Source organism: Pipistrellus kuhlii, unplaced genomic scaffold, assembly GCF_014108245.1.
Source record: "Pipistrellus kuhlii isolate mPipKuh1 unplaced genomic scaffold, mPipKuh1.p scaffold_m20_p_7, whole genome shotgun sequence".
In the NCBI taxonomy this organism is placed as follows: domain Eukaryota; kingdom Metazoa; phylum Chordata; class Mammalia; order Chiroptera; family Vespertilionidae; genus Pipistrellus; species Pipistrellus kuhlii.
In genome coordinates, this window is record NW_023425573.1 from 72,358,775 (window position 1) to 72,382,634 (window position 23,860).

Genomic DNA, 23,860 nt, shown 5'->3' on the forward strand with positions numbered 1-23,860 from the left:
CAACTTGTGTGTATGCCCTGACCAGGAATCAAACCCACAACCTTTTGGTGCACTGAATGATGCTCCAACCAACTGAGCCACTGAGCAGCCAGGACATGTTTTATTATTTTTGTTGGTTTCGCTTTACCACCCCACCCCTGTTTTCTTGCACCCACCTTTTGTTAAATCTTTAATTTTAGAAAGATTTCAAAAGTATAGATAATTTTAAAACTTTCTATGAGAAATCTTATGATTTTTTCATATAAACTCACCAATTTATCATTTTATTATTATATTTGTCTTAGCATATTCATACTACATATGAATATATATTTATAAAATTATTTTTATAAACCATTTCCCATAATACTTTAATGTGTCTTCTTTCTAAAAAACATAATCTTTCACATAACTATATTAAATTTAGGAAATTTAGCATTGAAACAGTGGTCTTCAGAGTGAGCTGCTTCTGCTCAGACCCCTCTGAGGCACACAGCCCTGAGGGGCAGTTGTTTTACTCTAGGACAAGCTCTATTGCAGAATAACATATTGGATTTATTGTTAGGTTTCAAACCCACTTGCAAATGTGCTGTTAGCTCATGGGACCATGAATAATGTCGATAATAATAATAATAATAATAATAATAAAAGCATAATATGCTAATTAGATCAGAAGTCCTTCCTTCCAGACAAAGCTGCAGCAGGTGGGGGACAGGACCAAGGCCCTTGCACAAATTTTGCATATCAGGCCTGTAGTATGCATATAAAAGTGATATCCCCAGAAGTCCTTGGGTTATTCATATTTTGTTTCTGAGCTTTGCAGGTAGTGCCTAAGAGAAGAGTGTCCTCATTCATTCAGTTTTCATTAAGTTTCTGCTCCATGCAGAACCATTAGAAAGGGCAAGAGGGAGAATGAAAGAAATAGAAAAATAACCCTATGAGTTCTAAACTTAAAAAGTATGAGGGTTTTCGTTTTCCCTCTGAAACTTAAGAATGAATATAACTTAAATTTAAAAATTCAAAATGTTTTATTGGACAAATACCAGCACAGACTTCTGCTATTTCAAAAGCCTTGCTTGACAGCAGACATAAAAAACTAATCACGAAACACTTCTCCTATTCCAATCGTGATCTCAGAAGTTTTCACAATACAATAAACTAAGAAGTTATTATCAACTGATCAAAGCAGACATCAGAATAAAACAATTCTCCCATCTCTGATGTAGATCCGAATAAGCAGTGTACTGTGAAAATCATTTGAAGGCTCCAGGTATGAATGAGGTACAAAACCCCAGCCAGATCAGCCTGTAGACTGTTGATTCTGTAGAAAGAATCACCCAAAGCAGGATTAGACCAGCAACTTCAGAAAATATGAACAAAAATATTTTTACTCATGTACCAGGCAGCTTTCGTCACTCACGTTAGGGACAATCTGTCACAAGATTGCTTTTACCCTAAGGCCCTGAAGCAGGATCTGGAAAGGTGCATAGCCTTTAAAGGACATGATAATGACCTTACTCACCAGACTTACTACACAGTGGGTAGAAGAGAGTCCCCAAGTAATATGCAAAATGACCCAGTCAAAACAGAGATGTAAATCATATCAGAACTCTAAGCCACTCAGCTGAAACCAGCAAAAGTCACTAAGAGGAAGCAAAGTCCCTAACAGTAATATCTGAGCCACGGTAAAGAATTTTAACTACCAATAAGTTTCATGTGAAAGCAAATGAAGTTTGTTTGTTTTCCCCCATTTTCCTACGTAGGCAGATGTCACCAGATCAGAGACTGATTAACATTCCAGAGTTGACTAATCAACAGAGATCTTGGATTTCCCCCGGGGTAGCACGATTCCATCAGGCTTACGTGGGTGAACAGAAGGAGAACATTTTTATAGGCTTCGCCTCAGGACACTCAAAGGAAAATCACATTTCACTGTGGTAATTGCATTTGCAACACAGAAAACAAAAGAAAAGAATGTGACAGGTTGCACATGAAGCAATCTTGCTACCTATAATGTTCTTGTCCTCAAGGTAAAATCTAACTAGTCATGCAAATTTCTTACACTTCTCACTTGGAAACACACACACACACACACACCCACACACACACACTCACACTCACACACAAAAAACCTATATATATATTTAAAGTCCCTGAATTAAAAATAAAAATGACAGAAACAAGAAGGAACAGTTTTTGAAACAACAGCATAGTCACGTTCCCAGTGAAAAATGCTATAACTGGTACTAGAATAGCATGTAAGCTATTGAATCAGAGCCTTTCCTCCTCAGGAAAAGTGAGTTTACAGTTGTGAGTACATGAAACAGAGTTTATTCTTGCAGCCCCGACTTCATCCAGAAGGTCGTCCAGTCTAATTAGCATTTTATGCTTTTATTATTATAGATTACAATTATTACCACCTCTGGTAGAAATATACCAAATTTACTTTTTTTTTTTGTAATTCTCAAGATATCATAAATATTTTTATTCTTTTAATAAATGTTTGTAGGAAGTTAGATTTTTAACTTCTTTAATATTAAGAATTGATGGATTTTAGGCAATGGTCAACTGGTAAACTGGTTCTCAAAAACAAAACAAAAAATAGCCTTTATTTGTAGTTTTCTTCAGATTACTGTAATTATAACCCTCCCTTTATGGCCAATGTCACGTCACTACATCAGAAATTTGCAAGACATGCACAGTCGGGTTTCATAGACTAGCTCACTCTGGCACTAGGTCAATTAAATAGTAGCCAATTATTGGAATGGCTAATTCGCTAAATTACAAACCCAGCAAATGATTAACTCATCAAATAGTAAATATGTTAAATAATTGATATACAAGATGGCAAATTTATTAAAAGCCAATTTTCCAGAAGGTAAGTTGCTAAATAAATAAATAAATAAATATGCCATATAATCAATTCACAAATGACATTGCTTACAAAACATATAAAATATCTTAAAGAGAAACTAGGACAAATCTGTGAACATTGTGCTTTTAAGGGCAAAACAAGAAAAGCTTAAAATATAAAGAAAGATAGGTACTTACACATATGGGAAAATCCATTGGAATATAAAATATGCTACCTGGAATATGAAACACACATGATCCTGACATTAAACCAAACTAGACTCAGAACTATGTAGCTAAAATGCTGAGTGGCAATGAATAATTAAACTTTGAAAAGATATCCTAATCAATTTGGCAATCGATTAATTTGCTATTTTAATCAACAAGCAAATCGATTTTTCAGTGAATTATCTTTACTTATTTTTATCATTCTTATTATACAGTGTATTTGTGTTTTACATCTGACTATCCTAAAACACAGAAACTATTAATAATAGCAAATTTAGTGATTTTTTAAAAATATTCTTTTTTAATTATTTAAATTTATATTGAGAGGTAGAGAGTGAGAGGTAGAGAGAGAGAGATTTATTGTTTCACTCACTGAGGTCTTGATATAAGCTTTCAGCCCTTTTTAAGGACTATTGTTAAATAATTTGTGTCTAATTATTGGTTTACTGTCCACTTAGAACTATCTAGGCATGATTTAACTTACATTAATCATTCTGAACACAATTATTAAATATAGTCTGTCTAATCTCTACCCTTTAATTCCCTGTCAGTGGTCATCTGTAGCTTTTCTGTAATACAGTTTTATGCTTTCTTCTATTTGCAATCTTAAACACACCCCTCAGCTCAACACATACACTGTACTTCCTTCTCAGCTTAATTACGTTAAAAAGTATCTTAGAAGAGTACATACTGAGAGATCTGAAACAAACTTCAGCATGTCATTTAATTTAAATTGGATTTTATTAGTGGTGAAACTACATTCCAAATAAGTGAAGTGATTTACAGAAAGTCATAGGGAAGTGGACGTATTCATTAGTATTTCACTATGGATAGAATATTTATGCTCATCATTTTTTAGAGCTACACTCATACAAAAAATAAATGAGCTTTGTTTCTTTATCCTCTTGAATCTTGCTCTGATTTGTTACTTGATCTGACAAATAGACTAAGAAAGGAGTTGTGTTGTATAAGTTCTAGAGCCTAGGATTCACAGGCCTTTCAGATTCTGCTGTTTCCCTTGTATAAGGTTGCCTTGAGCACACCAGGTAAGAAAGGCCACTTACCCACCTGGAGGATGAGAGAACACGGGAAGGAGAATCGGGACCAGCACCAACTTCCCAACATAGCCGCGGGGACATCCTGGCTGTTCCAGACCAGCTGAATGAGGCAGCATGGAATGAGCCCAGGTGAAGCAGCAAAGTAACTTATCAACTAATCTTTGGAATTGTGGGAATTAATAGATTCCCAATTTTTTAAGTCACTATTTTGAGCTGGTGCCATACATAGCAATTAACTGATTTCCCAACATAAGGACATTTCAGGTGGCCTATAAAAATGTGTACACATTTTCAAAAGCAAGGCAAACAAATTTGAATATCAAGATGAAGAAAACAGTAAAGGTAGTAAGAAAAAAAGGATGTGTATAGGTAGAGAAAAATATAGACTCATATCCAAACATATGGTTAACAGTGGCCTAAACAAAAGCATATGAGCTACTCAAGAGAAGTCAGAGGCACCTGAGAGATGCCATTCCATGAAGAAGGATACTTCTCGTGAATGTTGGAAATCTATTCTTCCTGGGGTTCTCACATTTCTTTGTGTTTTACCAGAGGGGCACTGCCTTTGTATTGGACTATCTTTTCAAAACTATTTATATAGTGAAGAGCTTTGGAAGATAGAGGTAATATTCTCTTAGAGGAACAAAGGAATGCTTGCTTACAAGTGAGTATAAATATCCAGTTTCCTTGAATGCAGGTTTCCATTTCTGTAAGACAACCCACACTGTGCAGGAATCATCAGCTCCTCTGAACTGAGGCTGAGGAAACCAGTGTCAAACATGCTGATGCTGGGTGCTTGCTGTCCTGTGAGTAATAAAGTCATTTGTCTCTGACCCAAGAATCTTGTGTCATCTCTAAGTATCCATGAAACTCCAGCAGGCTAGCTTGTTAGCTTGTAAAAAGAAAATAAAGCTAAAATACAATATTTTGTAGTTTTAACAATGAGATCTTCTAAGTCCTGGCTGGGTGCTTGGTTGGGTTGGTTACAGCATTTTCCTGATTTGTCAAGGTTTCAGGTTTGATGCTCAATCAGGGCACAAACAAGAAGCAACCAATGAATACATAAATAAGTGGAACAGCCCTGACTGGTTTGGCTCAGTGGATAGAGCTTTGGCCTGTAGACTGAAAGGTCCCAGGTTTGATTCTGGTCAAGGGCATGTACCTTGGTTGCAGGCACATCCCCAGTGGAAGGTGTGCAGGAGGCAGCTGATCGGTATTCTTTTTCTCATTGATGTTTCTAGCTCTCTATTCCTCTCCCTTCCTCTCTGTAAAAATAAATAAATAAATAAATAAATAAATAAATAAATAAATAAATAAAATATAATAAAATATAATTATATATATATATATATTTAAATAAGTGGAACAACAAATCTCTCTCTCTCTCTCTCTCTCTCTCTCTCTCTCTCTCTCTCTCCCTCCCTCAAATTAAAAAAAAACACACAAAATGAATCCAAATAAACATACAATGAAGTCTTTCAAAACATCCATCTAATAAAGAGCTAATATGCTAATTAGACCACATGGCAAACAACCTTCTGGAATGACCAGCGGGTGGGGCTGTGGGGCAGTGAGGCAGCTGGGGCCACTAGGCAGCTGGGCTGTGAGGGCCAAGCCTCTTGCACGATTTCATGCACTGGGGCTTCTAGTATTTATAAGGAGCACCAAACTAAAGTTGTTTGCCTTGGGAAGTGTGTTTGTGTGTCATCCATTATTAAGAAAAGGGGGAGAAAATAATATACATTACTGAACCCCATAGTTTTATGTTTTATTATGCATAGTAGAAAATGTAATGATAAATACTTACCAAAATGCTAATAAATGGTAATAGTTTAATTCATTATCCCTTTCACGCTTTGTAATTTGTAATAAGAGAAAATGCCTTAATCCAAATAATAAACAACCCATGGGTAACTGCAGGATTAAGCAAATGAATGAGAAAATATTTTATGGCAGAGATTTCATATTTCCCACAGTTCACATGCTTCAGCCAGCTGTTTATCTCAGCTGCAATATGGTAAAAGTTAAGAACTTGGCTTTGACGTTAAAGAGACCAACTCCAATTGTGATTGCAGAGCTTCCTTGTGATTGTGCAACTTTGGGCAAGTGATATAGTTTTATTAGTTTCAGTTGCTTATCTTTGAAAAGGTGATAATTGTTAAATGTAATGACACAAATCTGACTGCATTATTTTAAGCATTAAAAAATGTGTGGTTTATTTTACATATTCAAATAACTCAATAAATGAAAGCTTCCATTATCATTTCACAACTAGGTATTACTGGTTCTTTTTGGCAAAAACATACAGAGGCCCATAGCTTCTGGTTTATCACAGTTTACCAAAGGGGAGCACACAGAACATGTCTGTGGAGCACACAGTGACTTTGTAATTAGAGTCACTCCAGGCGGACATGAATTCTGCCCTACACTCAGGCATCAAGGCAATGCCTAGCACATGGAAAACACTCGGTAAATATTTACTAAATGAAATAGTAGATAAATGGTCTGGATACTCTGGATTTTAATTCCAGGAGTTATGAACAAAAATAGGAGATGAGATTCAAATAAACCTATGATGGATATCCGTGAATCCATGCCCCTTAACAGCCAAGGTGGCTCAAGGATGGCCTGGGGCACAAGAAAGTAGGCGTTACCACTGAGGTGAAAGTGCTGGCAGGTAATAGTATAGGCTGCAGCCCAATCAGAGGAGGCACCTTTCTGTAGCTCATAATTGCCAAAGGCCTGGGTTACGCATCTGCATCTGTAGTAATGGGATGGAGGCCACAAGAGGAATTGGAATTTCAGATGTCTCTTATTCAGATGTCTTTATTTTGTGTTCAGGCCAAATGTTTTTGGCCTGAACACAAAATAAAGACAGATCATAACTCAGAAATTAAAACGTTATTCTTTTTTAAATATTTTTGTTTTTAGAGAAAGAGGAAAGGAGAGGGATAGAAACATGGATCAGCTGCCTCCAGCACACCCCCACATTGGGGCTTGATCATGCATGTCGGGCACGTGCCCTGACTAGGAACTGAACCAGTGACCTCTTGGTTCATGGGTTGACACTCAGCCACTGAGCAACACCAGTCAGGCAAACTTGATTATTTTTTACAAAAAGAAAATAAATTGTATAATTGTATTTTTAATATTTTTGTTATGTTTAAGCAACATAAACTTATTTGGTTAAAAAATGAGGGGGAAAAATAGAAAGAGAGAGAGAGGAGAGAGGAGACAGAGAGAAAAAGAGGAAGAAAGAGAAGAGGAGAGGAAAAGAGAGGAGATTGGAGGGGAGGGGAGGGGAGGGGAGGGGAGGGGAGGGGAGGGGAGGGGAGGGGTGGAAAGGGGCCCCAAATAAAGGAAAAAAAAATTAAGAGGAACGAAGAAAATAAGTTATAAACTTCACCATCTTGAGGTAAAGTCTCTTAAGGATCAGTGAATTTTAAAGGCCAGAATGCCTATCTACTCAAAATCCTGTTTTTACAAATGAAGAAAGAGAAGCTGGGAGAGGCTGTTACTTTCACAAAGTCATATTCCAGCTCCCTCTCCATATATTGATGACTGAGGAATAACTGAAAGAAAAGTGTGCTTACCAGAAATGCAACCCCAGCTGCTGCCTGGGTCCCTCCTGTATGCTAATCAGCTAGCATTGATCCAAAACTGTTCAGGCCAAAAACATTTTCCAGAGCTGAGAGTCCCAGTGATTTTGACTTTTAAATATCAACGTTTAGAGTACCCTTTAGAGAACTTCATACAGGAGTAAAACCCTTCACATTTGGCACCTTCCGGGCAAGCACGGTCTTCTTCGCAGAGCGCCAGCTCTGTGCTGCAGCACAGGCATCCCTGCCAGATGAAATGCAGCGCAACGAGCAGAAAAAACACGTCTGGAAACACTCTGTTGTCCTCATAAAATGGAGAAAAATCAGAACCAGGAAGTCATCAAGTGTATTTAATTTGGATCCAGTCATCATGTTTGGAAAGCCATGCTATTTGAAATCATATTGCCTCGGCTCTCCGATGATTCACAGGGTTTGTTGTCTAAATGTCTGGCAAATACTCCAGGCCATTGCTACTGGCATGCATGTCTAACAGATGTTAAAAATGAAAGGCTGACAGTTTTTACAGCATAATTAAATCTCTCCTTATTTCTCAAGTGCTATTTAATTTAATTTTAATCAAAAGTAATAACCATCCATACGTGCTGTAATAGCGGCATTGATGTCCCATGTAAGGCATTACCTATTGTGCTTCAGGAAGAAGTCTCACAATAAGGAAGTCACTTGATAAAGTGGTTTTAATACTTTCAAAACATTTAGAAGCAATGAACATACTCAAGGGAGACAAAGCCTTAGTTTGCCCCATAAAATGTTAAAAAGTCCACGTGGCCAGTGCTCCAATATGACATAGTGTGCCCGTGTCCCGCCTTCATAACTAAAAGGAGAGGAGAGTTTTTTCCTTAGAAAGACTAGCTTATAAAATTCACGTACTAGAAAGAGATGATTTTTATTCATCAAGGCTACTGAAAGTAACTGAACAGATGATCCAAGGTATTGATTGGTCTCTGTCTTTGTCTGTTAGGATTGTTATGGTAAAAGAGCACAGACTGGGTGGCTTAAAAACAACAAATTTACTTCTCGCAGTCTGGAGTGTGGACATTTAACATCAGAGTGTCCATATGGTCAGCTTGTGTGCCTGGTGATGTTCTGCCTGCTGGTTCATAAGTAGTGGTGGTCTTGCTGTGTCCTCTCTTTGCCGGAGGGGGAGGGATCTCTCAGGCCACTTTATGAGGACACCAAACCCACTCTTAATATGATCACTGAGAGCATGAAGTTCTCAACATATGAATTTTGGGAGGACACAGATATTTAATGTATAGCAGTCACTGAGAAGTCATTGAGTTTAACTTGTAAATATTTATTTCATTGGCTTGGTTATGAGCATGGCTCAAATAGACACAATGCTTAGGATATAATGGAATCACACATTTTAAAGCTAGAAGGTACATAGGGTATGAGCTGGTCTAACCTTCATATTTTACAAACGAGGAAGGTAGAATCCAAGTGGTTAATTTGATTTACCCAAGTACCCATAACCAATGAGTTGAAGAAACAGAATCCTGGTGTCATGATTCCAAATCCAGTAGCTCTTTCATCTAACTACATTGTCTTTTCATTAATGATAGTATAATTATGTTATACTTTTCTATGTAAAACTTCCATAATTATGACTTTATTTTAAGTAGAGGAAGTCCCCATCTCTCTCTTAAATTGGTTTCTGTCTGGCTCACAACTTTATTGGAGTTATCACAGAGGCTAGTATACTGGCTATTGTTTGGAATTAATTAACACATTTTAAGTTAATTTAGGCCCAAGTCTGTGGTATAACTTATTTTAACATACTAACAAGAAAGCTGTTGTACTTGAGACAGTTGTTACATATTGTCTGGCCATACTATGTTTCATATAATAAATTGTGATGTTCTTGTTGGCTTTTCATTGGTTGACTGTGAAGGAAACCCATTTAGGACAAATGTTAACAATGCTAGAATATCACATGAGTCACTCTTACAGAACATAAAATTCTCATGTAACCAAGCCTGAAATGGTGGTTGGGCAAGAGGTACTATAGTTTTGAATCCAATACAAAATATGTGGAATTTAGAACCTCTTGGTAGAAACCAAAGCTCTGTTACATGCCCATGGTTATTAGAGTGGGGAGCCTAAGCACAGATCATCTGGAATTTGTGTGAGGCATGATACAAACATCTAAAGACTGCAACATGCAACTCTGGTAGTATGAGGAAATATATAAAGCAGATTAATTTTAAGTTGATATACCTGATAACCTGATGCCTGAACTTCTCCCTGAGAACAGATTAGAGTGATTAGAGGTAAAAAAAAAACAAAAAACAAAACAAAAAAAAAAAACATTGAGCAGTAGGCATATGGGAAAATTTGGGATGGCATTACTATTCAAGTGGGCAAAAATAAAATTATGAGCTAGGTAAAAACTGGGAAAGCCTTTGAACAATTCAAAAAGAGGAAGGTTAGAGATATTTGGGGAGGACAAAATATACTGTTTTGAATGCAGTAATTTGGCCTGGATATGAGAGTGTCAACCATTGAAAGAAAGTATAGGAGAATTTAGTAATTTTTATGATTTGGTATGGGGCATTGTAATAATAAAAACAAGTAGTATTTTATAAATATAATATTAGACATAATATGAGAAAAAACAAAATTAGAAAGTCAGACAGGGAAATAGTCATTAATCAGCACCATTTTATAAGGAGATAACATTTTAGAAAAATAGGGACTGTCTAATAGTCATTATAAAAGTTATTTAGGCAGAAACCGGTTTTGCTCAGTGGATAGAGCTTCGGCCTGAGGACTGAAAGGTCCCAGGTTCGATTCCAGTCAAGGGCATGTACATTGGTTGTGGGCACATCCCCAGTAAGGGGTGTGCAAGAGGCAGCTGGTCGATGTTTCTCTCTCATTGATGTTTCTAGCTCTCTATAGCTCTCTATCCCTCTCCCTTCCTCTCTGTAAAAAAAAAAAATCAATTATATATATATATATATATATATATATATATATATATATATATATATTATTCAGAAGGGTTATCTATGCTTAGTATTTAGGAAAATTAAGTATCTCAGGCTTAGTTATTATAAATCAATAGAGCTGCTTTTGTAAGTTTAGTAGAAATTACACTGATAAACAAAACTAAAAAATTTAAAATGAAAAATATTTAAATCACACACACACACACACACACACACACACACACACGATGCAAGAATATTTACTTTCTTGTGACTCCAAATTGACATGATCAAAATACTCAGTGACTGTTGAATCAAATGGAGTTGCTCTCTCAGCAAAAATTGCACTATGGCACTATGTTGCTAATTGCATAGCCAGTTGATAACTCAGATTATGGTAAATAACATTATATAGATATAGAATAAGAAGAGAAGAAGCAGACGTGAAAATTGTGTAGCTAGCTTTTTCTTGGGAGGAGATTTGGAGAGGAATTTAAGAAGGATGGGACGGCAAAAATTAAGCCATAAATAAAGGGAATTTTATGTTGGGGATGGTGTTAAATTAATTCTGTATGCCTGAGGCAACTTCTGGTACCAGATATTTTTTTCTTTTATTTCACCTACTAACCATTTTTCTTCATTTGTGTGATCAATAATTCATTCTATTTTTTTGCAGCACTGTTCAGAAAGGAACTCCAAGTATGCAAGGTGGAGAAAGCTCTTTCTCTGAATGGCCTGTTAAAATGACTGGAGATTAGACTACTGATGTGGTTCATGTCTTTGCTCTTCCTGTCATTTTTATGATGGATGGTTTACATCCAGTTAGAGGAGGTATGAGAGAAGAATAAGGAGCAAATGCTGGATTTAACATACTTAGATAGTGATTTTTCAATCAGTGTGCCCCAAGAATTTCTAAAACATGCAATACCTGATTGTTTAGTGAGGGACACTAACCTTTTTTGCCTTAGATTGTCAAATAAAAAAATGTCAACAGCGAACACAATGATAGCCATCTGATATAAATGAATTAAAATTATATCTATTTTTTTTTATCAGATTGGCAAAAAAAAATTTTTTGGTGTGCCACAGAAATTTAGTAATTAGTTTATGTGTGCCATGAGATGCAAAGTGTTGAATATCACTGACATAGACTATGTTAATATTGAAAAAGAGTTAAAATCAATATAGTAAAGACATATCCTATCTAATGAAAGAGTAATATGCAAATTGACCATCATTCCAACAGACAAGATGGCTGCCCCCATGTGGACACAAGATGGCCACCACAAGATGGCCAGCGGGGATGGGCAGTTGGGGGTGACTAGGCCTGCAGGGAAGGGCAGTTAGGGGCAATCAGGCGGGAAGGGGAGCAGTTAGGCATCAATCAGGCTGGCAGAGGAGTGGTTAGGAGGTGATCAGGTTGGCAGGCAGAAGTGGTTAGGGACAATCAGGAAGGCAGGCAGGGAAACAGATGGGAGCCAGCAATCCTGGGCTGAGGGACACCCACCCCCATGCATGAATTTTGTGCATTGAGCCTCTAGTCCTATATAATAAAAGCCTAATATGCTAAGTGTCTGGTTAACCAGTCAGCTGTTCAACTAATTAAAGTATAATATGCTAGTAATATGCTAAGGCCAGTTAACCATTCACTATGATGTGCACTAACCATCAGAAGGTAGATGCTCTGACAAGTAGGTTAGCTTGCTGCTGGGGTCTGGCTGATCAGGACTGAGCGATATGGGCCAAATACGCCCTGGAGCCCTCCCTTGATCCCTCCCTGGCCCCAATCATGCTCCAGTGGGGTCACTTGGTCTGGTGTGCACCCTCTTGCAATCCGGGACCCCTCAGGGAATGTAGGAGAGCCAGTTTCAGCCCAACCCCACAGGTCAGGCTGAAGGATCCCACTGGTGCAAGAATTTGTGCACCAGGCCTCTAATGACTTGATAAGATTTGCTACCTATGAAAAAATTAAAAATGATTAAGAATTACTGATGTCATAAAAATATGGGGAGAAAATTATTTTAAAAATTTTGCACAACCCAACAAATCAACAAATGACAAGTGCTGGCAAGGATGTGGAGAAAGGGAACCCTCATGCATGCTGGTGGGAATGCAGACTGGTGCAGCCACCGTGAGGAACAGTATGGATTTTCCTGAAAAAGTTAAAAATGGAACTCCCATTTGACCCAGTAATCTCACTACTATGAATATATCCCAAGAAACCAGATACATCAATTAGAAAGAATTTACGCACCCTTTGTTCATAGCAGCACAATTTACAATGGCTAAGATTTTGAAACAGCCCAATTACCCATCAGCATATGAGTGGATTAAAAAACAGTGGTACATCTACACAATGGAATACTATACAGCTATAAAAATGACTATTACAATTTGCAACAGCATAGATGAAACTGGAAAGCATTATACTATGCAAAATAAGCCAGTCAGTGAAAGATAAATATCATGTGATCTCACTTATTTGTGTAATATGATGAACAGTAAAAACTGATGAACAAAAATAGATCCAGAGGCATAGAAACTTTGAACAGATTGTCCAACCTCAGAAGGAAGGCAGGGGAGAGTGTGTGTATGGGGGGAAAGGGTAAGAGATCAACCAAAGGGCTTGAATGCATGCATATAAGCATAGCCAATAGACACAAACAATAGGGGGGTGAGGGCATAAGCTGGGGGAGGGGAGTATCAGCAGCAGGGGTGAAGGTCAATGTGGGGAAAAAGGAGACATATGTAATACTTTATACAATAAGAAATTTAAATTCTTTAAAATATAAAAAGTAAATTTTTTGTACATTCACTGTATTAGTTTTATATCACTGTATGTCAAATTATCCAGAATGTAATGCCATAAAACAATAAATATTTATTATCTCATAGTTTCTATGGATGAGGAATCTGGTCATTGCTTAGCAGTGTGTTTTTGGCTCAAGGTTTCTCATGAGTTCACAGTCATGAGGATTTGAATGCTCAGCTGGATTTGTGGAAGGAGTGGCTTCTAAGCTCGTTCACATGATTTTTGGTCACCCTCATTGTTGACTTTCGCTGCATGGATCTTTTCAGAGAGGTGTCTCATAATATGGCAGTTGGCTTCTCCCAGCATAAGAGAGCAATGAAGGGGAAAGCATCCAGCATGAAAGTCATAGTCTTTTGCAACCTAATCTTGGCAGTGACATTATATCATACTTGTCTACTATATTCCTGATATATGACCCATTATTCTATTCTTACTGCAACCCTATATGGTAAATATATCAACTGTCCTTGTTTTGTAGATGTGCAATGGAAAGCAAAGCCTGAATAATTCAGGTTTGTACCCAGGTTGTACAGATTTTGAGTAACAAAATCAGGATTCAATTCTAGTCAGTGGATGCAGAGCCTGTGGCTTAAATGCCATGTTATACAGCATCTGCGTATCTTAGTGTTCAAAATGAAACACAGACATAAGTGTTCTTGATGGTGTGAAAAAAGGCCATGTATTTGTCTTAATTAAAATATTCCAACATGAGAACATCTTCAAGATCTATGTTTAAAGGAAAGTAAGAAACTTAAATATTTGCTAGGAAAGAGTAAGAAATGTTATTGGTCATTGAAGTGTTAGTGTTCAAATTCATAGAAGGAATGGAACATGTAGGTTGTATGAACACAGGATATAATGGAAGATATAGAAAGCCTGATATCACACATTAGCAGCCAATGGTTGGATATACTTTAGCAAGAGAGGTGGGAAGGACAAATTTGGTCTATCTTGCATTTATTCTGATAAATGTTTCAGCTCCTCAAGATCTGATGAGTATAATTTTTCTCTGAATATTTTATCTGATATGTTACTATATTCTTCATTTCAACTATGCCATAGACTTCCCCAAAAAACATAAACCCATTTTTTTTCAATTTCTATGCTTTCCACTAACTATATTTGCTTGAGTTTATATTTTATATAAATAACATTAAGGAGATTCTTCTAACTTTATTTGGCCACTTCTGAAAATAATTCAATCTGCACTCCAATGGTCAATAAGTAATATTTTAATAAATATATATTCAAACAATTAATACAAAAGAGAGTGAATTCTTGGAAATGTTAAACTCAATTCTGATGCTACTACTTTTCCAGTTCACTCAATAGAAGATATGTGTTAAAATAAAATAAAAAGAAATCATGCTTTCTAAGCACATATTTTCCAGGTTAGAAATCATTCTGCATGATGAATTTAGGCTGTGGAAGTTTAGTTACTTTTCATAAAAAGAAAAAAAAAAAGTGCTTTGGTGAGTGTAGCAGAGATTCAATAGCACAGGGTAAATTCACTAGGTTGAATAAATGAGAATAAAGTTCATTCATTTTACTTTACTTCCCATTGCAAATCATGCTGAATAAAACTAGCACTCAGTTGGTAGTAACTAGAGCTCAGTAGTACCTTAGCTATACAACCAATTAGTTGAACTTCAGTTAAGACCACAATTCTCAATTTTGTAGTGTGTAAAGGGAGGCATCAAAATAGACATGGTCTTAAGTTTCTCTTAGGTTTACTGTCCTCTGATTTTAATAGTTTTCATTTTCCATATTCTGACCTTTTCACTTCATTCAGACTTTTTCTATTTTCTGCTCTTTCTAATCATTATTTTGAAACATTTTTAGGAAAATTCAATAAGGCTCATCATATCAGTATTTTTATTAGTAGTAGAAGTATTTTCCAAGATTCAACTGGGAATGATTTTCACATAATCATTTCTGCCAATAAACATTGAACTTCCAATGGTCATGAAAAAAACATGCCTATCTATATAATAAAAGGGTAATATGCTAATTAGACCAGACATCTTACAGATGTCCTTCTGGACAAAGTCACAGTGGTAGGGGCAGAGGCAGAGGTTGTTAAGCATATCAGGCAGGCAGGCAGAGTCAGTTAGGGGCAATCAGGAAGGTAGGTAGAGTGGTTACGGGCAATTAGGCAGGCAGTCAGGTAAGCAGTTATGAGCCAGCAGTCCCAGATTGTGAGAGGGATGTCCAACTGCCGGTTTAGGTCCGATCGGACCTAAATCGGCAGTCGGACACCCCCAAGGGGTCCTGGATTGCAGAGGGTGCAGGCTGGGCTGAAGGACCTCCCCTCCCATACATGAATTTCATGCACCGGGAGTCTAGTTACTTTATAATTGCTGAAGCAGAAATTTATTCTATAATTCACATGAATACTTAAGAATTGAATATTTTTTTCTGTTATTACACTTATATTTCATATATAATATTAATATTCTTCAAATACAACATTAATATTTCTTCAGCATATATATATTTATTAACCTATCTACAATAGTAAAGAGGGAATATACAAACTGACTGTCACACCTTCAGAAATATGGCTTCAGAGGCCTTGTTCCCATAATGAGCCTTAATGACCAATCAGCGGGGACCTGAGGTTGCGTGGCCCTGGGCCAGAGCAGGGGGCCTGAAGCTGCACCCCCCATCATGTGGGGCTTAACAGGGTCCTCAGGCCATACTCTCTGCCTGGTGGGGCTTGACAAGAGACTTTAGGCTGCACCCCCCCAACCTTGCGCCAGGCCAGAGGACCTCAGGCTGTGTCTCCCACCCAGCAGGGCTTGACAGGGGACTTCAGGCCGCACCCCCTGTCCTGCAGGGCTTGACTGGGGACCTGAGGCTGCAGCACCCTCCTCCTCTTCCAGTGCCAGGCCAGGGACCTGAGACTGCTACCCCCGCCCAGTGGGGTTGACAGGGGAATTGAGGCTGTGCCCCCCACCCAGAGGGGCTTGACAAGGATGGGGCCAGCCAGGTCTGGATTTCAACCAGTGGGGGTGGGGCTGGCTGGGTCTGGGTCTTGCATGATTTTGAGGTGCCACGGGTGCGTGGGGACTTGACTCCAGGTCCCATGGCACACCACACACTCTGATAGGACGAAGGTTTTCATATACATTTTACTAATTTTCTTTCGTCTCCGACACTTCTATGTTAGAGAAAAGGAAAATAACAATATTAAATATTTCCTCTAATTAATCTCCTTTTAATGTGCATCAATTTCTTGCACTGGGCCACTAGTTACCTTATAAAAGAGTTAATATTTAGAAAATAACATTAAATGAAGATGCTTAGAATAATTTTATGCCTACTTCAATATCTTGAAGCAATAGATTTCAATAAAAATCTATTCTAATAAGCATCACCAATTTTATAATTTTTAAAGTTCAATAATTAGATGAATTAACTATTTCTTATTTTTTAATTTTTATTTAATAAAACTTTTTACTTAAGTTAAAAAATGATACAGACAATTCCATTGTTTCTCCTAATGGTAACACCTTGCAAAACTATAGTACAATATCACAGCAAGGATATAGACATTGATATCCATCTACGGTCAAGTTGCAGCACTTTTCAGTCACTGCAAGGATCCTTCTATTGCCTTTTTATAACCATACCAAAGACCCAGTGCACAAAATTCATACACGGGGAGAGCTGTCCCTCAGCCCAACCTGCACCCTCTCCAATCTGGAACGCCTTGAGGGATGTCCGACTGCTTGTTTAGGCCCGATCCCAGTGGGCAATCAGACATCCCTCTCACAGTGCAGGACTGCTGGTTCCCAACTGCTCACCTGCCTGCCTTTCTGATCATCCCTAATCGCTTCTGCCTGCCAGCCTGATCACCCCCTAACCACTCCCCAGATTGATGCCTACTTGATGCCTAACTGCTCCTCTGCCAACCTGTTTGCTCCTAACTGCCCTCCCTGCAGGCCTAACTGCCCTTCCTGATAAAAGAATCTCATCTATCACATCCAATTTGTGGCAGAGGGAACAGTGCTGAAAGCTCACAATTGACAATTAGTTGTATTGCCAGAAAGTAATAATACTCATCAGTTGTGCACCTAACTCTTTGACTGGAACACACATGGTCCTATCTACCCACAGAAAGGGGTAGATAGGACCCCTAACTGCCCTTCCCTGGAGGCCTGGTCATCCCCAACTGCTCCCCTCTGCAGGCCTGCCCCCCCACCCCATCTGCCCTTCCCTGCAGGCCCTGTCACCCCCAACTTCCCTCCTCTCCCAGCCTGGTCACCCATAACTGCCCTCCCCTTCAGGCTTGATTGCCCTAAACTGCCCTCCCTTGCAGTCCTGGTCCCTCCCAAAAGCTCTCCCCTGCTGGCCTGATCACCCACAACTGCCCTCCCTTGCAGGCCTGGTGTCTCCCAACTGCCCTCCCCTGCTGGCCATCTTGTGGTGACCATCTTGTGTCCACATGGGGGCAGGATCTTTGACCACATGGAAGCAGCCATCTTGTGTATTAGAGTGATGGTCAATCTTCATATTACTCTTTTATTAGATAGGATAGAGGCCTGGTGCATGGGTGAGGGCCAGCTAGTTTTCCCTGAAGGGTGTCCAGATCAGGGTGGGGGTTCCCTTGTGGCAATGGGCGACCTGGGTGAGGTGCCTGTGGTGGTTTGCAGGCTGGCCATGCCCACTGGAAATCCAAGCGGAGTCCCTGTTATCTGGGATTTATTTATCTTCTATAATTGAAACTTTGTAGCCTAGAGTGGAGGCCTCCATCTCTGGGGGCAACTCAAGCCTCCTGCTCTGTCCAGCTCTGTGGCTGTCATCATTTTTGTTGGGATTTATTTATTTTCTATTATTGAAACTTCGTAGCATTGAGTGGAGGCCTGGGCTGGGCAGGGCAGGCAAAAAACTTGGCTTCCTCAGTTGCCAAGGAAACCCAAGCCTTCCTCCTGCTCTCTGTGGCCACAGCCATCTTGGTTGGGTTTATTTGCATACTCACTTCTGATTAGCTGGTGGGTGTGATTAGTTGTGGGCATGGCTCGTGGGTGTAGTGGAGGTACAATCAATTTGCATATTACTTTTATGTTAGGTAGGATGCCATTTGTTAATATTGTAATAACTGCAGGAGTCAATAATTCTCAGGATTGTTCCCTGCCACTTACCATCTAGGATCATGAAGAGATTGCACTGCCTTTCTTTCTGTGGGTAGATAGGACCATGTGTGTTCCAGTCAAAGAGTTAAGTGCACAACTGATGAGTATTATTACTTCCTGGCAATACAACTAATTGCCAATTGTGAGCTTTCAGCACTGTTCCCTCTGCCACAAATTGGATGTGATAGATGAGAGTTCTTTTATCAGTCTAGATTCTAGAGGAAATATAGTAAAGATGTACAGCAGAGCCCCAGTCCATCAATCAGAGGGAAGGAACATGACCATAAATAAACATTTGTTGTTTTCATTTTAGTTCTTATTTGTCATCACCACATTACTAACCTATGTTGACTAATAAAATAACTGTTAATATCTACTATATTTATAAACTCATGCTGGGGGTACAATTAATCATTTCTACCCCTCCAACTATTGCTAGGAATGAGAAGGAAAAGCCATTTTTAAAATTATTGTTATTTTTAAAATATATTTTATTGATTTTTTTACAGAAAGGAGGAGAGAGGGATAGAGTTAGAAACATCGATGAGAGAGAAACATCGATCAGCTGCCTCCTGCACACCCGCCACTGGGGACACCAGCACTCTATCCACTGAGCCACACCGGTTTCGGCAAGGGAAAAGCCATTTTAAAAAATTAAGATGCCACCAGACATTTTTATTAGAAACTAAATAGTAAACCTCTTTCTATAAATATTTTTAAAATTTGTTTGGTTGTATTATTCTAGTCAAAATATTAAGATATCATACCATTAGATCTATTTCTTTTAATCATTTTATTTGTATCTCTTTCTAACTTTCTATTAAGGAAATCAAATTGTTCAAATTTATTGAGTATTTACTATGGGTCAGACACAATTTTAAGCCCCTTAAGTCTATTAATTAGTTTAATTCTAACAGCCACCCTATCAGATATGTACTATTGAGGTCCCTGTCAACAGTTGAAAAATAAAGGTCTAGAGATGTTAAATGAAACCCCCAAAGCTATCTAACCAACAAAGTGCATAACTAATACCCAAATCCAGATAGCTTAGAATTTCCACTCTAACCATTAAACAAGATGTTTAATGTTCCACAACCTATCTTATTTAAGATATAGAAAGGATTCATAGCTTTTGACTAGGGGCTGATAATTACTAATTGAACTTCAGAGGGAAAAATGTAATTTAGTCAAAACCAATTTGGCTCAGTGGTAGAGCGTCGGTCTGCGGACTGAAAGGTCCCCTGTTCAATTCTGGTCAAGGGCATGTACCTGGGTTGTGGGCACATCCCTAGTAAGGGGTGTGCAAGAGGCAGCTGATCGATAATTCTCTCTCATCAATATTTCTAACTCTCTATTCCTCTCTCTTCCTCTCTGTAAAAAAATCAATAAAATATATTTAAAAAAGAAAAAAAATGTGATATATATACACATACATATATGTCAAAATATTTTCCCAAAATCTGAATGTTTGAGTATTTATAAGCTTTTTTAAATTTCTGAAGAATATGCTGATAAAATAAAGATAGGAATAGACTTTTCCAAATAATTGCTCCTTTGAGTCAAACCAAAGGTGAAAATTCCTATCACATCTAAGTGCAGAATGACTCCCAATTACTGAATAAAGCAACTGAAAAACCTAGTCCTAATACAAAAACAACTATTGAAAATACTGGAGAGCAAACAAAAACGGAGAGATTGGGGGTTGAGACTGCACCTCCTCTTTAATGATGGCAGACAGAGGACAACACAAGTAATTTCCTAAGTCTACAGTTTTTCATCAGATGCTAAGTATTTCTGTCTTGCAAGAAAGTGATTTGCATTGTGACTAGGGACAGGAAAAGTGAAGCTAGGAATCTGTGTACACTGAAAAGAGTGGAGAATCCTGGGATGGAATGAGCCAGACAGAGAATTCACAGACTCTTCCAAGCCACATCATGTTTTATTTGAAAACTGGGTTAATGTAAAAACAAACAAAAACAAGTTCAAGTGGGGAGATCCAGCTATATAAAAATGTATTTTTGGCCTGGATAGAGCCAAGAGTCATTGATCAGAAAATCCTCTCTAATTTCTCTTCTAAATCATATGTCTAAACACTGACTTTAAAAAAAAAAAAAAAAGAATTTTTAATTTTTTTTTTTAATCTGGGCTGTTGTTACCTTTATAATTAATTCCTCCCAAGACAATGTATTTTGGTTTCAGAAATGCGCTTATACTATAAAAAAAGATACAGAGCTCATTAGGATCACACTAATAAAAGTAACATTATTGTGGAGATAAAGAAAGGTTAAGTCACAGCTTACTGTTCTGATATGTTCCAACCTAATGGAGAGCTAAGAAAAAGCAACACAAAACAATACACAATCAAACAAACACACAAACAAGCAAAAACACCAAGTCATTTCTACCCTTAACACAGCCTAATTTCTACCCCTAACTAATTAGAATGTCAAGCTATTTCTTCATTTGAAGCCTCAGTTTCCTAATCTAAAAATGGAGTTATTTGAATTTGGTAAACTTTTAAACACCTTTCCAGCTCATCCTGAGCCTGAAAGAGTTGACTGTGTCATAGAGACTAGTTAGTGCCTATGTCAAGATTTACCAGAATTTAGATTTCATAAAAGCATAAAGTTTGAAAATCATATTTTGCTTAATTAATGTGACCATATTTTACTTTTGTTCAGTTAAGAGATTTATGAAAACTGTAGAATAAAAATAAATAAAGCTATCAAATATCATCTAACTTCTTGTGGAAAAATGAGAAAAATTTAATATAAAAAAAGGAATAAGAAATATCAGAATAAAGCACATAGCTTTAAAATTAAATTTATGGAAAACTTGTAACATGGTTTAGGCCTTCGGACTGAAAGGTCCCAGGTTTGATGGCCAAAGCCTTCTTTCATTCTGTGGCCAAGAGAAATTTTAAATAAAAGTCTTTGGAACCTTTGGCCAATTCTGTTGTATTTCTCCTACTTATTCAAACTTGGGCAAGAAGCTATTGTGTTCATAAGTCAGAAAGCCTACTTCTTTATTACAAGATATATCATTTTTGTCCCTCTCCTGATAGTCATCTAGCCAATATGAAAAATATTGTTGGTCTCAAAGAACAAATCAGACTAATATCTAGAATATCAAATGTAGACAAGGATATACAACTGGAACCCTCATATATTGCTGGGAGAAATGTAAGATGTTACAATTCTTTGAAGTTATTTGGCAGTATCTTATAGACATGGATCTCCTATATGATTGAACAATGTCATGCCTAGGAACTTTGTCATGTAAAAAACAAAGATTTGTATTCAAATATCAATAGCAATTTTATTTAAGATAACTTAAAATTGGACAAAATACAATAATTTCCATCTACTGATAAACAGATTATCAAATTATGGTATATCTTACAATGGTGTAGTACTCAGCAGAAAAATAAACTACTCATCATGCAGCACCTAGAACAAATCTTAAAAACATTATTCTGAGCAAAATAAGGCAGGTAAAAAAGCATACATAGTATAAAATTATGCTTGAATGAAGTTAAGGAACAAGCAAAAGCAATCTATGGTCAGAGAAATCACATCAATAGTTGCCTGGGGTTGAGGGCAATGGTGGTTGATGGCAAAGCAGTGGTTACATGAGAATATTGTTCTGTCAAACTCATCTGACTATCTATTTAAAATGTGTGAATTTTATTATCTGTAATTATTCTTTAATAACATTAGTTTTACAAAGCAAAATAGTGCATATTCAAAATTTAGACATTTCTTTCCCAAAGCTTGTTAGAAATAGAATAATTACAATATTAAATTACTTCACACTTAAAAAATTAGTCAGAAATGGAAAAAGATGCAAAGTGTATATTCAACAAAGTTAATTTGATATATATTTGATATATATAGTCATGCCTTTCCAGTGTGGCTCAGTGTTTGAGCGGTGACCAGGAGGTCATGGTTGGATTCCTTGTCAGGGCATATGCCTGGGTTGTGGGCTCAATCCCCAATATGGGGTGTGCAGGAGATAGGCAATCAATGATTTTCTCTCACCATTGATGTTTGTAGCTTCTTCTCCCACTCCTCTCAGTAAAAATATATTTTAAAAAATACAAGTAGTCATTTCAAGGTGACTGCTTTGAGGCAGAAGCAAGATATGGAACATGATATGCATTTAATATTCCATTTTAGTTGTTTTGTTTTGTTTTTTAAATGCAGGTTAGCTAATGGTAAAATTTGTAAGTGTTCTTCTTTAGGCCACTTTTATTACCTATAATATGATTGTTGTTATAAATGTACCTATAATTTATTAATGTGTAGATACATGTTATTAAACATTCTGCTAGCTACCTTAGGGGAATCAAGAATGGGTCTTATTATTTATCAGAAAATACCTAGCAGATCGCCTTATATTGAATATATTGAATTGTATTATGTTGAGCTAGTGTTTGAGCTTTGGCTCAGCTTATATATAAACTGGGATGAATTATTTCATTTCATTAAACTCAGTTTTTCTCAATTACTGAACAAACATGTCAAGTTCTACTTTGTGTTCAAAGCCAAATCTATAAGTTAGGAATAATAGATCCATGGAAGGCCTGGCCCCTGACATGATGCAGATGACAGTCAAATGAAAGATACATAAACATACCAACCGTAACACAGCACTGTGGGAAGTGCCATGATGAAGAATGTGAAGAAAGATAGGCATGGAATGCTAGAATCTGGCCTAAAACAAAATCTGGAGAGGTCACAAAATTGAGAGTCACTGTAGATTTTATCACTTGTATGAACAGGTGGAAGCCAGAAGCATCTTCAAAAATAAGGGAATTGTAGCCTAGAATGGAAAATGGCCAGATGCCACAGATGTGTTATGTGTTGGAAGAGAGCAGGTCTTATTATCCTTTCTATCATGTGAGGTAGAAATGCATCAATGGTAGTCAAGGCCAACCAGAGATGGTGGGTCACTTTAGGACTGTGCTAGAGCTTCCCTGTTGTGGAAAGTTGACAATGGGAGCAGATGGAAAGGCCTACTGCTGAGTGTTCCTTCCTCCCAGTCTTCCCCATGCCCAGAACTGGACAGTATCAGCATAGGGTGGCAAGCTATAGAAAAAAGATTCTGCCTTTTTATAGTGCTTTCCCATTTCTTCTATTGCATTTTCTATGTTGTTTGCTAATTTAGAGGAGTTCTTAGTAAAGTAAAAAAAAACACACAAAAGTCATTTCTCATTTGTAAGCAATGTCTAGACCTTCTTAAC